The sequence below is a fragment of the Chrysochloris asiatica genome, unplaced genomic scaffold, assembly GCF_000296735.1.
Source record: "Chrysochloris asiatica unplaced genomic scaffold, ChrAsi1.0 scaffold00173, whole genome shotgun sequence".
Classification (NCBI taxonomy): domain Eukaryota; kingdom Metazoa; phylum Chordata; class Mammalia; order Afrosoricida; family Chrysochloridae; genus Chrysochloris; species Chrysochloris asiatica.
This window is the reverse complement of record NW_006408691.1, coordinates 4,215,047-4,227,759: the sequence shown is the minus strand read 5'-3', so window position 1 is coordinate 4,227,759 and position 12,713 is coordinate 4,215,047. Positions and strand designations below refer to the sequence as shown.

The 12,713-nt window shown below is 46.6% G+C and overlaps 1 pseudogene; it reads left to right on the top strand.

Moving 5' to 3' along the window:
• The first annotated feature begins 486 nt into the window (after positions 1–486).
• On the top strand, positions 487–903 carry LOC102831280 (annotated as a pseudogene).
• The last annotated feature ends 11,810 nt before the right edge of the window (positions 904–12,713 follow it).

Below are 12,713 nucleotides of genomic sequence, written 5' to 3'. Positions count from 1 at the left end.
CACCTATCTTGTGAGTCTTGGTGCTCACACTTTCCAGATCTTGACAGGTGGAGTCAAGGAAGGTATTCAACCAAAACCGGTACCCTATTACTTCCTCAAATGAGCCTTAAGTGGTTTGTGGACTGGAGTCTCAAGGCTACAGTTCTCCATGTGTCACTAGGAATAATAACCAAGTTCACATGTGTACAGGCAAGGACAATCACATCTGGACCAAACACTCAGTTGTAAGAGGCATCCCAATCCCTAAGAAGCTGAAACAGGAGAGGATGTGTGTTTTGCAGTCCTGAGAAACAAGGGGAGAGACTTCAGCTCATTTACTTTGGACATCTTATCAGGAAAGACCAATCACTAGAAAAAGACATTAAGACTGGTCGAATGGCAGTGAGAAAGAGGGTCATCCTCAATGAAATGGGTTGATACAGTGTCTGCAAAATATACTCCAATGCTGTCTTTCTGATGGAAGATGACACACAGACATGTCACATCATGGGGAAGGAAAAGGAGGAGGAGCAGGTCCTCAGCATCTTTGCTGTCTGTCACATTTTTGCATCCTTCAATGCCACCTTTGTCCATGTCACTGATCTCTCTGGTCAGGAAGCCATCTGCCATGTGACTAGTGGAATGAAGGTGAAGGCTGACAGAGATGAATCTTCACCATATGCCGCCATGTTGGCTGCCCAGGATGTGGCCCAGAGGTACAAAGATTTGGGCATCACTGCCCAACACAACAAACTCCATCCCACAGGAGGAAATCGGACCAAAACCACTGGACCAAGGGCCCAGTCTGCCCTCAGAGCCCTTGCCCGTTTGGGGATGAAGATCGGGCAGACTGAGGATGTTACCCCCATCCCCTCCGACAGCACCTGCAAGAAGGAGGGTCACCATGGTGAACAGGACTCCTAAAATTATTGTTTTCCATTAATAAATTGCCTTCGCATTTTAAAAAAATGCAGCAATTATCATGAGGCTGGCACCGGCTGGGCAGCATTTCATCCTGTTGTATATGAGGTCTCCGTGAGTCGGAGCAGACTTAATGTTAACTACAACACAAAGTTTTCACTGTGCTTGCCCATTTCATTTGATGCTGACAACTTCAATGAAAAGTATGGATTTCTATCTCCATTTTATCATGAGGATACAAGGATACAAGAGTCAGGTGACTGTTCTCAGGCCACAAAGCTAGCCAGTGACAGAGTCCAGATTCAAACCCAAGCTTCTATTGAGCCCGTCATGTCTGAGGAAGCCACTGTCTAACCATCACCACATCTGACCACCAAGAACACCCAAGAATCACTTCTGCCACCCCAATCTCACATATTGATACACAGCATTCTTCAGAGGAATCCATAATATTCTTTAAAGAAGTTTCCAAATATTCCTCCCAGTGAGAAAAGAGAAGTAACTAACTTTTTGAGAAACAACAGCTAAGAGGAAGTTCATAAACCATTAATTAACAGTAACTGAGGTGTCAGCTATGACTAAGTGACTGAAACAGGTTTAAATCCAAATTCTTCTTCTTCGTCGTCTTCTTCTGTTTTCAGAACTTGTGCGTGCACACACACCTGGGAGAATCATGCTCACTTAAGACTAAGAGAAAAATGTTTTGCTCTAAGAAAGAATTCCTGTAACTGATGCATATGACAAAGTTCTAGCTGATGGTCAAATAAACGATAAGGATGTTCCAAGATGGGAATGACAAAAGTGTCCCTTGCAGTTTACTTATGCAGAAATTCTGTGACGAAAAATTAATGAACTATTATTCTTGTTTCACCCCCAGCACTCCTGTATTAAAATTTCTCTCTCCTTTCAAAATTTGGAGGGCTTGGTAGCTTACCAAGTGTTACCCCAGCTTTAGCTGGTGCAAATCCAACAATAAAGTCATGCCTTCTGCTCTTCACCCTGGTGTGTCTTTACTGGCTTCTGTCATACCAGGCAGCAAACAAAAAACCTAGTGTTTGGCAGGGAACAACGTGTTTCTCTCGCTGGCAAACTCCACCCACACAGGGAAATGGGTTCTGAGGGTCATAGTTCCAGCCTTACAGCAACGGGGGTGGCAGAGAGCTGACAATAGATGGTCCAGCTAGGAAACAGGCTCTCCTAAGAGTTGGAGGCACTTCAAAAATGGTGGCAGGATGAGGGGCTGGGGAGGAGAGAAAGAGAGAGAGTGGAGGAGTTGTGTGCAGGAAAAGGATCCATGGAACCTTCAGAATGATGATAGTAAGATTCTCTCTGACATCTTTTCCTTTTCTGGAGGGATGTTTATGAATCAAGGTAAGCCTGTGGCCATCCAAAGAGCTAAATAGAAGGGGCTGGTTGGCACCAGGCAGGACAACTCTGGGGAATAGGGGGTCATGGAAGTTTTCCTCAAGGGTCTAGGAGAGGGAGGAGAACTGCCATCACAGTGGACAAGGGTTTGGACTGTATAGGTTATCCAGAGGGCCAGGGGACCTGGGAATTGTGAAGTTATATTGACTTGACCATCACCAACATGGTTTAACAACTCAGTTGCAACAGCCCCACAACTATATTCTTGGGTGTCCATGCAAAGCTCAACCAAGCCCTTCATTCTTCAGTCCTTGGTGCTGCTCCTTCTCAAAGAATCCCCATTCTTCTCTCATCTTTAAACACTCCAGCTTCACCCTGCCGCAGTTCTGAGATGTGCCATCTGTTTCTGACTTTATCAGCTGTCTGCCATTTTCAGCGATCGAGCTGCACATCCCAGGGGGGCAGGGAGGGCTGCCTGCCTCCTCGTAGCATAGATGCCACCCATGAATCTGAGCCTCTGCCAGGGCCCAGGTGTTTCCCAGGACTGCCAATGAGAAACACTACAGCGTGAGGGGCTGTCACGAACAGAAATGTGTATCCTCGTAGTTTTGGAGGTTGGACATTCTCATCAGGGTTTCAGTCATGTCGATTCCTTCTTGGGGCTTGGAGGGAGGAACTGCTCCATGCTGCTTTTCTAGCATCTGGTGACTGCCGGCAGTCCTTGGAATCCCATTACTTATAGATCTGTCGTCACATGTCATCTGTTTCCCTCACATATGACTCTGCTTCCACGCCTGCCATTTCTCTTTTATAAAATGCCACTCTGAAGGAAATAGGATTGGGGCCCATCCTAACTAATCCAGTGTGTCTTCCTTAATTTAACTGATGACATCTGACAGAAAGCCCTGGTGATCTGTTTCCACTGAAAACCTTATGGCGCACAATTGTACTCTGGTACACATGGGGTCTTCAAGAGTCAAAATCAACTCAACAGCAACTGGTTTGATTTCTTGGTTTGAAGAGAAACTCAATGTTCCTTAAGCAAGACCTCCCCATTTCCCCTTCATCCTTCCTTGGTAACACTAATCTACTTTCTGTCTCTAACCTAGACATTTCATATAAGGGAGACCATGCCATATATGTACTTTAGTGGCTGGCATCACTGGACATAATGTGATCAAGCTTCATCCATGTTGCAGCATGTGTCAAGACTTCATTCCTCCTTATGGCCAAATAACATTCCATTGTATGGATGGACCATATTTGTTGATCCATTCATCCACTAATCAATGAGACTCCATTCCTATAGGCTTGGCCAATCTTCCCAGGGATACACCAGGGCAGCCCAAGGCAGCAGTTGCTGTTCCTGCATGGAATGGTCATGCCACCTCTGTGTTTGCATTGTCAGCTGGGTCTCTGGTTGGGCTGTCCCACCACTGAAGTACGTAGAACCTGGTGGCCACAGCTGACCCTGAGGAGGGCAGGGTAGTAATGGCTCTCTAAGTCCATGCTTCAGCTAAGCTAACCACCAGACCCACTGACACTTCCGCAATGCTCCAGGGCACAGTCCCCTCTCTAGCTTCCAGGTGGCAGGGGTAACCACTCCAAACAGCGCTCCTAGCAATTCTAGAGTGCCCAGTGCACTGGGATGGATCTCGCTGCTCTTGCAAACAGATGCTGGTGGCATTCAGTTACTGCTGTGCCTGCTGGATTGGTCTGACAATAAATTTGCACACTTCACCCACCTCTTCTCTTTGCCCCAGTTAACCGAAGCCTGGGGACAAAAGCTCTGGGAGTGCCTGGAAACCTGAAGCTGAGCACTTGTGGGGACCATCATTGTTAAATAAAGATCAGCCCCTTCAGAGGAGAACTCTGTGCACATACCCCAGGAAACCCTGGAAACCAATTAGTCCATCCCCAGTAGATGTCCTCAAACACATCAGCATAGCAATAGGAGCTGTGTGGCTAAGGCTCACTCTTCCAATTGGACTGGGGCTGTGAAGGAGTGGGGCTGGAAGGAGTGAAGGCCAAGAAGCGAAGAAACCACATCTGAGGCAAGAAGAAGACAAAGGAGAATCATCAGGGGGGCTGAACTGGAGAGGAGTGAATAATAGTTGGAATGGCAAGCAGTGCCATGAAGTTGATGTCAACAGGACATAGCCCCCCAATGAGGAAGACCACCACCTGGACCCAGCCCAGCATGATCCAGGGTTTTGATCCTTCTGGGCCTCACTGTCCTCATCTACAAATGAGGATCTCAAACTAGAGGATCCCCTAATCCTGACGGAGCGTGGTTAGCTGGTTAGCCCAGAAAAGAAGCTATCTTTTTGAGGAAAATCCATAAGAGCTTTGTGCCAGGGGAGGGAGGGAGGTCACCTAAGTGCGAAGTCCTTGTCAGTCCTATGAGTCTTCATAGACAAAACTCTCATAGGCTGAGATGATGATTTCGGGAGCTCCAGCTTTGTCCAACAGGAAGGTGTAAGCAGGGGTGGGCTACCTAGAGATGCTGGGGTCTCCCTGAGCTGCATATGTTACATAAAGGGCAAGCCAAGGGATAACAAGGACCAGAAGGCAAACAAGCCTCAGACCAGACTAAAATCCCAAACACCAGCATGAATGACACCCCAACCTACCACCAATACCCCACACCAGTAGTGGGGGAAGGTTGATTCTGGTGCACTGGTATTGTTCCCAAACAGGAGAGTTCCGAGTCCCCTGCTTGCAGGTGGGATCTGGGACGCATCCCCCTGCCCCCACAGAATCTTGTGGCACAGTGGGCCAGTGCCTTTCATACCCATCCCACACCAACCTCTGCTGCTGCTTTTGCTGATACGTTTTTAATATGTTGGCTTCACTCCGACATTCGACATGGTGTTAGGAACCTGAGACACTGAAATGCACGTTGTCTCAAGAGCTAGCTGCCACTCACTCCCTCACTCTAATCCTGCCCTACCAGGAGGGTCTAAAGGTCATTAGGGAAGGAGCCACTGCCTCTCTCCGCACCTGCCTACCCATTCCCTGTTGAGAGCCAGACCTGGGCTGAATGGACTGACTCTGCCTTGTCTGGGGAAGAGGCAGGCTCCTCTTGGGCTCACCTGCGAGCATCTGGCTGCCCATTCTCCTGTCTCATTCTGCCCCCTGGTGTTGGGAGCAGGCGCCTGAAAAATTCCAATGGTAAGAAGGCCAAGCTAAGGGCTCTCCTGTAGTCATCCTCCACTCAGCATCCAGCCCCTGCCCATGGACCCCCGCTCCCTCCACATGGGAAGGTGAGCCCCTTCAGTCATCCAGCATGGGTGTGGTTGTTGTTGATGTTAAGTGCTATCAAGTTGGTTCTGACTCATAGTGTGACCCTGTTTCCAAAGAGCGACTGATGGGTTTCAAGCACTGACCTTGTGGTTAGCAATCCAGTGCATATCCTACAGCACTATATGCATGGGGGTATCCAAGTCCAAATCTTAATGCAACCATCTCCATGGCATGTGGTCCCATGCAAGTTACTATGCATAGCATAGTAGATTATATGTTGGGCTGCTAACATAAGGTCAGCAGTTCAAATCCACCAGCAGCTCTGCAGGAGAAAGATAAGCCTTTCTGCTCCCATAAAGATTTACAGTCTCGGAAACCCTATACAAGATTGTTAAGAGTCAAAACCGGCTTGATGGCACTTAGCAACAAAACAAATAGAGTCTCTGGGCAGTGCAAACAGTTCAAGTATGGCTTCTAACAGAAAGGTTGGAGATTTTGGAGTTCACCCAGAAGTACCTCCAAAGAAAGGCTTGGTGTTCTACTTCTGAAAAAAGCAGCCATTGAAAACCCTAAGGCAGCACAGTTCTACTCTGAAACACACAGACTCGCCATGAATTAGACTTGACAGCTCTGGTAGCGTAGTGGTTACGAATCGGGCTGCAAACCTTAAGGTCAGCGGTTCGAAACTACCAGCCGCTTCGCGGGAGAAAGATGAGGCTTTCTACTCCCATAAAGATTTACACCCTCGGAAACCCTATACAGGGTCGCTATGGGTCGGAACCGACTCGACGGCACTTAACAACAACAACAACTACAACAATGAGCTCTGGTAGCGTAGTGGTTACGAATCGGGCTGCTAACCTGAAAGTCGGCAGTTCGAAACTACCAGTGGTTCGGCGGGAGAAAGATGAGGCGTTCTTGTTGTTTTAATCACAGTGGAGCTAAAAACACCAAGACACCCTATAATATCATCCATGACCCAGTTATCCAGCCCCTGGTTACCACTCCTGACTTGCACTTCCAGCACGGGGACACCCTCGTCCTGGCAGAGGACAAAAAGAGAGCCTTAGGCAGGTTACAAGTTGGGGTGACTGACTCGACAAAGCTGGGCACCAGAGTTCATCTGATGCCCTTGATTTCTGCTTCACCTGTCATCTTCAGATGACCCAAGGTCCAGCAGCTCAGCTTCCACTCTGCCCATCTTTCTCCTCATGGTACCTCCAGCCTCAGCCCACAGAAATGCCAACAAGCCCACCCCTAGGTACAACCATGTCCTCCATATAAAAGTCCTAGCCCAGAGGTCTGGCACCAAACCAAAAACCCACTGCCAACTACCCTGTACGGTTTTCTGAGTCTATAAATCTTTACAGGAACCGAAAACCTCATCCCTCTCCCTCGGAAAGGTTGGTGGGTTTGAACTATCAACCTTGTGGTTCTCAGTCCAGTACTTATCCTACAGTACCACAGGCAACAGGAAATTCCCGATCCTTAGACCACGGGCCCCTAGTGGCAGCCCTGCTGTAGAGAGTCAAAGCCACCTGCTGTTGCTGAGTATAGGCAACAAAGTTGACCAAACCATTGCCCCCCACTGGGAATCTCAAACCAAAAATACCACTTTGGGACTCAGTGCTCTGCCTGATGGGTAAGAATACGAAACAACAGACTCAAGAGACCGTCCTACATTGAACCATCAAAGCTTTACTGACCTTAAAATATGTAACTTTCTGAAACCCCAGGGAGTAAATGAGCAACCACAGCCTCGCCACATGGGTTCAGGATTCATTTTTCACTGAGCAGGAAAGCATTGCTCTGGTTGGGAGAAGGCATCAGGGTCATTGTGGGCCAGGCTAGACAGAGGTGTCTCTGTCCCTAAGTCCCTGGGGTCTTGGGGAGGGTGAGGCTGTGTCCTCACAGCCTAGGGACATGGGTCATCATCACAGTAAAGGGGCAGAAATTGTCTTACAAAATCTCCACAGCACAGAGCCCCAGGCTTCAGCCAGCCCCAGTGCAGAGCAGCGCAAATATTAAAACAGCATTAACTGTGCATCTAGCCACTGGGGAGCTAACTGCATGCTCTCCAGCAACAGAATCAGAGAATTTTAGAAAATTAAAAAATTATTCAAAAGAACATTTTTCTCTCCCTGAGAAAAGTGCAGGGTGCCCTTGTTTTTTTTGTTTTTTTTTTTTTAATTCCAGGGAGGGGAAAAAATGTTCTATAAAACCTCATTCTTTATAATCAAGTACACACAATAGGCATTCATTCCAGGGAACTCAACAGAAATCAAGGAGGGAAAACAGAGAGAAAAAGATAAGAACCTTCCAACCATCCTATAAAAAGAGGAGTTAGAGACCCACTAGGGTAACATTTTATTACGTTTTCCCTTCTTTGTGTGCATGTATGTGTGAGAGACAGAAAGTGGGGGCGAGGGAAAATGACAGTGAAAATCTTTCCCCTGCTTCCTGATCTGGTATAATTCTATCTCCTGGATGCTCAAGTTTTATATGCTGGGATTAGTCAATTCAAAGGAAAAGATGATTACCCCCAGCCCACCTTTTTCCTTTTTCCCTTCTTCCTTCATGCCAGCTGAAATAGCTGGAGAATGCCCAAGAATTCCAGATGGTTTCATCATCCATTCCTAGACAAGCCCACACATCTTATCACCTGTTTCTCCTCCACAAGCCAACGCCCCCAAAAGCCAAGAGAACAAGGTAGGCCCCGCCTTCCATTCTGTGCCCAAACTGTGCCAGGTGTAGAGGAGCTTACACTAGAGCAAAACAAGGTGAAAGTGGTCTCATTTCACAGGCGAGAGAGCGCAGGGAGCAAGCCAGCCTTGGCAAAGCCACCCCTGAAAAACAAGGTCATGTCAGAGACATTAGTTCACACCTGTGAGCTACTGTGACCAAACAGGAGGTAACTCCGGTGGTACCACTGGACTGTGTGTGTGGTACTGTATCTGCAGCATTTAGCTGCCTTGAAATGTAATGACCGGAATGTGCTCTGGATTCTTAGGAAACAGCATGACAGGGACACCAGCTCAGGTCGTTAACGGGCAGATGCTCTTAAAGGAAACGGGGATTCCACCAGGCAGAGGAGCAGATGGCTGTTACCACATTGCTCCTTGTGCCCCTGGAGCATGCTGTAGGGACATGCCTGAGGCCCTGGATGTACAAAAGGGGGCTTCTTGGTGTCCTCTGCTTTTGTTCTTAGCTAATTTGGAGTCAGTCCACAACTCAGTGACCCCATGCACAACAGAATAAAACACTGCCCATTCCAGTGCCATACCCATGATTGAACCATTGTGAGCCATAGAGTTCTCATTGGTTAATTTTTGGAAGTAGATTGCTGGTGTTAATCTGGAAGCTTCGCTGAAACCTGGTCAGCAACATTGTTGTTTGTTATTCTGTGCCGTGGAGTCGGTTCCGACTCATAGCAACCCTGTACAGGACTTCCGAGGCTGTAAATCTTTACAGGAGTAGAAAGTCTCATCTTTCTCCCACAGAACAACTGGTAGTTTCTAACTGCTGACCCTAAGGTTAGCAGCCCAATTCATAACCACTATGCTACCAGAGCTCCTTTATCACCATGCAAGTCTCTACTGACAGAATGGTGGTGGCTATGCATAGTGCATTGACCAGGAATTGAACCCTGGTCTCCAGCATGAAGGTGAAAATTCCACCACTGCCTCTGTCATCCCTCAAAACCCCCCCAGTTACTCAGAGCAACCTCCCCTGCTGACACAAAAATGCAGATTGATTCTGTTTATTATAAATTTGCCATTTCCCCTAACAAAAGCCTTCCTTTCTCCTGTGAGGCCAGCCACATGGTTTTGGAAAGCAGACAACATTCTTCCCTGCCTCGCCTTCTCTTGTCTTCTGCTTATGCAGAATTCTCCAGCATCCACCTCTAAAAGCAAAACAACACATCAAAGTGCATTGAGACCAAGTAAACCCAAACCAAAATCAAATTCACTGCCATCGAGTCAAATTGGAACTCAGAGATTCTGCAGGACATAGGAGAACTGCCCTCACAGGGTTTCTAAGGCTGTAAATCTTTAAGGAGGCAGACTGCTGCTCTTAGTGGGTGTTTTTTTTTTTTTTTTTCCTGTGGAGTGGTGGTGGGTTCAAACTGCCAGCCTCTTGGTTAGCAGCCAAGCACTTAATAATTGCAGATTAGTAATTATCAGAAAGGAGGGACACAGGAGGTCTCAATGCAAAGCAGACTCAGAGCTTTGGTTAAGGGTGATGGTATCATTTGGGAAGGGATCGTGGTGACGGTTGAGCAACATGATGGTCATAATGTCACTGAACTGTACTTGGGACAACTTTTGAAATGGCAAATATTTTGTTACATACATATTGTTGTTGTTTTTTGTTAACTGTTATCAAGTCAACCCCCTTCTCATGGCAACCTCAGGGACAACAGACTAAAACTCTACCCACACTAAAACTCTGCCAGGCAACCCCATGACTGGTTTCAGATCAGAGTGTTGTGATACCTGGAGTTCTCATTGGCTGATTTCTGGAATAGTTTGCCAGGCCTTTCTTCCTGGTCTGTCTTAGTCTGGAAATTCCACTGAAGTCTATTCAGCATCATAGCAATTCACAAGCCTCTACTAACAGACAGATGGAGTGGTGACTATGAAAGAGATATACTGGCTAGGAATAGAACCCAGGTCTCTCACATTGAAGGTGAGAATTCTACTACTGAGCCACCAATAAATACTTACCACAGTTTGTTTGTTTGTTTGTTTTCCATGTCTCTGAGTGACTCGTCTTTCAAGTGGTCTAAAGTTTGCTGAAAGGGTGGTCTTTTTGTACTGCTTTTTCTCCTGGGGCCAACATGCTCACCTTCCAAAACATCTTCTGTTTTGCAGCCTGCCTCTGCCTGCCCCCTCCGCACAGCCTTCATCACTTTCATTGACAACCAAGGGGAAAGATGTCCTTATAATGCCTTCTGATGTCCCTGCAGCCAGATGAAAGCCCGTTTGATTTGAATTCTGATGAAATTTAGCGCTGGGAGGCCACACGAGGGAACAGACCTTGACTGAGGTCAATTGTTCCCAGTCCTAATTGGGACTACAGCCTGCCAAAATGTGACATCCGCAAGAGCCGGTGGAACGGCTGCTGGTGTCATCTCCTCAGTGGCTTTTCCCTATGTCGCTGATGGCAGCAGTGTGGCCCCAAAACTTTGACTTCGAAGAGGGCAACACCTTAAACACGGACGGTCCCTGAAGAACTTATTATTCCAGACCACATCCTGCAAATCATTATATAGCCACAGAGGGGAAAACAACCACCAGTTAATGATCATCACATTTATGGGAGAAATTCATTTCTTTGGCGGCTGTCCCTAACGTGTCACTGATGTTTAGCCAAATGAGGCAAAAGGGTTATGGAACACGGAAACATTTGTGAGTGGGAGGCAGAAATAAATCTGCTGCGAGAGACTAATTTACACATTCCGTTTCGCAGTCTGAAGCTCTCTTCGTGTTTAATATGATTATAGCCTGATTTCTACCACTGCCACCCCCCACCCCCTGCTCAAAGGCAAGGGGGATCTGAAAATAGGGCTTTTAATTTTTATGTTTTTCTTCCTGCCTGCCCAAAGGTTCTCATAAAATGGCACTTTTTAATCTCGCTGTGAATTTAGCCTTTTCCAGGCTTTGTAGATCCCGGGCGTTTTATTCAAAGGACACAATGACTCTGCTTCCCCCCGTTGAGTTTGCAATGAGCAGCTACAATGCAATACGGGCAATGCTCTGGAGCTTTTGTACCCAGATGGCATTTGGGTTCACCATTTGCATGCTGTCTTCTGATTACACGTTAATACCCAAAAGAAGTTTCTTTGTGTTGTCAGGGCAAACTGAGGTTATGGTTGTTCCCAAAGTTCACCTGCTGTGCGGTATTTCTCAGCTTGCTTCCTGCATGGGTTTTTGTTTTGATTGTTTTGTTTTGACTCCCCAGCTAGATTGAAAGCTTACCCTAGCCATGTGATATTACCTGCAGTGTTCCTTACAATGTCAGAGCACATACCAAGAGTCCAATTAATATTTGATGAATGAAACCATTGGATTCCAATAGTAGCTATGGGATGTTGAGAAAACATCAGAAGATAGTGTCTGGTTTATTCTGGTAAATTTCTACGGGTCCTCTTTGGTGGTGGAAGCAAGATGAGGCTTTCTCTCCCTGTTAAGACTTACAGCCTCAGAAACTCTATACACAAGATGGCAATGGGTTTGGTGTGATTTTTTTTTTTTTTGGGGGGGGGGGGGGCTGGGTTTTTCTGGGTTTTTTTTTAATTGGTAGAGCCATCAAAGGTTGTTTCTTTGCAAATACCTTCATCCCAACTTATTGTTAAAGTGATACTGAGTTGCAATAGAGAAAAACTGAGTTTCAATGTGATGTTTAGCAAACACACAGTTAATTGCAGATAAAGGATAAAAGTCGAGAATTAAAAGAAAAATGAATGAGGTTAAAAATAAATAAATAAAAGTAGCAAAAACTGCTGAATAAGGAAAAACTCCCTAGTTTTTTGCCAACGATGCAGAGAGGAGAGGGGACGAGACTGTGAGCGTGGAAAGATGGTATCACAGCAGTCTCGGGCAGGGGGCACTGAGTTCTGCAATGGATACTAACCCCCTGTCTACCCGAGATTTACTAAACCACGTGCATGCGTACCTCAGTGATACCCTGCTCCCCACAGATTGTAAGGTACTTGAGACAGACTATGACCTAATGGTTCTCAAAACTTTTTAATATCACAGAGCTCTGGTAGCTCAACATTCAAATGTTTGACTGCTAGTAGGAAGGTTGGCAGTTCGAACCCACCCAGTGACCCTGTAGGAAAAAGACCTGGTGATTTGCTTTCATAAAGATTTGTTGTTGTACGGGATTTCTGAGGAGCGGCTAGTAGGTTTGAAGCACCAACCTCATAGTTAGCAGTATAGTGTCACACCAGGACTTCATAAAAATTATAGTCAAGGAAACCCTGTGAGACAGTTCTACTCTGTCATACGGAGTCGCTATGAGTAGGAATTGAATCAATGATACCCAATAACAACAATTTGAATAGTCTACAGAGTCAGCTATAATTTCCTTGAAGTTTGGCCAGTAGTTCAGCCACGGACTTCCTTGCACAATGTCGGCTCACACATTGCCTCGGCCTGCCTCTCCTTGCTGTCAACTCCTTGCAGCTCACTTGC